The sequence below is a fragment of the Camelus bactrianus genome, chromosome 3 (genome assembly GCF_048773025.1).
Source record: "Camelus bactrianus isolate YW-2024 breed Bactrian camel chromosome 3, ASM4877302v1, whole genome shotgun sequence".
Lineage (NCBI taxonomy): Eukaryota > Metazoa > Chordata > Mammalia > Artiodactyla > Camelidae > Camelus > Camelus bactrianus.
This window is the reverse complement of record NC_133541.1, coordinates 138,452,729-138,455,228: the sequence shown is the minus strand read 5'-3', so window position 1 is coordinate 138,455,228 and position 2,500 is coordinate 138,452,729.

The following is a 2,500-nucleotide window of genomic DNA, read 5'->3' as shown; positions in this document are numbered from 1 at the left end:
GGGTTCTTTCTGTTGTCCTGCCTTCTAGGCCACTTATTCGTTCCTCTGCGTGATCTAGCCTGCTTTGGACAGCCTTTAGACCAGTTCTCATTTCAGCCAATGAGTGGACCAGTTCTCCTTGACTCTTCTTTATAGCTTCGATTTCGTTTTTGACGTATAGTATATCTCTCAACACTATCTCTTGGAGTTCCTTCAGGACTTGGATCACTCCTTTTTGGAAATCTTGATCGAGCAGGCCATCCACGTCTATTTCATGGATCGTGCTTTCAGGGAATTTCTCTGGCTCTTTTAATTGGGAGTGGTTCCTCTGCTTCTTCATAATGCTCCTATCTCTCTGGCACTGTGGCTTAAGGAGTATCAGTTATCTATTGGTGTCCTTAAGGAGTTTATGTATTTATCGAAAGCCTAGGCAGGCATAAAACTTTAAAAGAGAGAGGGGGATAGGGGGAGAGAGAGAGAGACAGAGACAGAGACAGAGGGGGAGAGGGAGAGAGGGGGTGGGGGCAGGATGTTAAAAGAATGGAGAAAAAAAGGTTTGAAAACAGTGTACGATCAATAATAGAAGAGCAAGTTGAAGCAGAATAGCAATTGAGCTGAGACGTCTTCTAAAAGCCTTTAAAAACAAATAGAAAAGATCAGAAAATAATATACAATTGTTTCAAAAGTAAATTTTTAAAAGGTAATCGGAAATAGAACAGATTTTAACAAAAGATAAAACAGAGGATTTTAAAAGACGGGAGAAAGAAAAGGTTTGAAGACAGTGTGTAATCATGAATAGAAGAGTAAGTGGAAGCAGAATAGCGATCGAGTTGAGACGTCTTTTAATAACCTTAATAAAAAGGAGGAAAAAAATCGAGAAACAATATTTGAAACCTGTGAATAACCAGTAACAGGAGATCAAAACCAAGAGAATGAAAAAGGGAAGGGGGTGGATGTTTAAAAATAATAATAATGAAAAGACTTGAAATGAAACATTTAAAAGGGATTAAAACCGTAAACGTATACGACTGTTCAAAAGTAAAGGTTAAAAAGGTAACAGAAGGTAAAACCGATGTAAAAGAGATTAGAAAAGAAAAAAAAAAAGAGGAAAAAAAAAAAAAAAAAAGGATGTGTTCTCCTGGAGACGGTGCGCTCTTAACGGTTTCACCGAGAAGTCTTTCTGTCGTCGCCCTGTTTCGTGAACTCAGCTTGCTGTTTCCGCGGGCCCTCTGTCGGCGCCCTCGTCTGTGCTGCCCTCGGTGCCTGTGGGCAAGTAGATCGCGCCCCCTCCTGGCACCGCGGTCGGATGCTGCGTTCCTGCCGGGAAGGAGGGAGGGTGGCTGGCCGCCTGCCCTCTCCCGGCGCCGGTCGCTCCGCTGCTCTGTGCGGCTGTGTGCTCCGCCTCGGGTCGGCGCTCCTCTCCGTAGGTGGGCTCGGGGAAGACGGTGGAACCGCCCCGCCCCTGCTGCATTCCAAAACTCGGCTCCTTCTTAGTCTTGGTGGCGCGAGTTCTCTGAGGTACCGGGGCAGATATATAATATCTGCCTCAGGCTGAAAACGAGTCTCAGTCCTGCCTAGGAGGTTGCAGAGCCCCCGGGTGCGGATTCGAGTCTCGGCCCCGCCCCCGCTCCCGCCCCCGCCCGCGCGCTGCGCGCCGCGCGCCAGGGGCTATGGCGGCTGTGGCTGCGCCCCGCCTCTCTTCTCGCGAGAAGGGCCGGTGATGGCGCCGCGGGTCTGAGGAGATGGAGGCTACGGCGCCCCTCTCCCCAGGGCACACCGGCCGTGTTGCTTTGCCTTTCTTTCCCCGTAATGGACGGGTTGGGGGGGCGGGTTGTTCTGCTCTGTATCCCCTCCCGGCCACGGCGCGTGGTGCCGCCGCCACGGTCCTCTGCCCGGCTCGTGCGGCCTGTCCCGGCCCCCGGCTGCCGGCCTGCGACTCGGGCTGGGTGTCGCGGGGACCCTCTGTGCCCGTTTCACTTGGATAGGTCGGTCAAGGGGCGCTCCGGGCAGATCTGAGACTCGGAGGCTCCCCCACCGTCCCGTCGGCCTCTCCGTTGGAGACGGGGAGGTCTGGCGAACGAGCCCTATTCCTCCTCTGCCGGTCCCTCCCGCACTGTTTTGCTTTTGACTCTTTCTTTTCTCCTTTTCTCCTACCAGATTTTGGGCGTCTTTGTCTTTCGAAGAGGGCGGTGTTCTGTCGGAGTTCCGCAGGTGGTCTGATTGGCCGAGTGGGTCCGTCGATGTGAGTTTTGGTGTATTTGTGGGAGAGGGTGAGCTACGAGCGTCCTTCTACTCCGCCGTCTTGCTTCTTCTCGGGTTATTTTTGAAGAGTAGGTGCTGGGGATTGAACCCTGGACCTTTATTTTTTGCATGCTAAGCATGGGCTGTACTGCCTGATCTCTAGACCCTCCCCACCGCAACCCCCCCCTTTCCCACCGCCTCCATAGTACTCGATGAATCTCCTACCTAGATATCTATGCTTCCTTGGAATAGGGCCGTCGTTTTCTTCATCGGATTGATG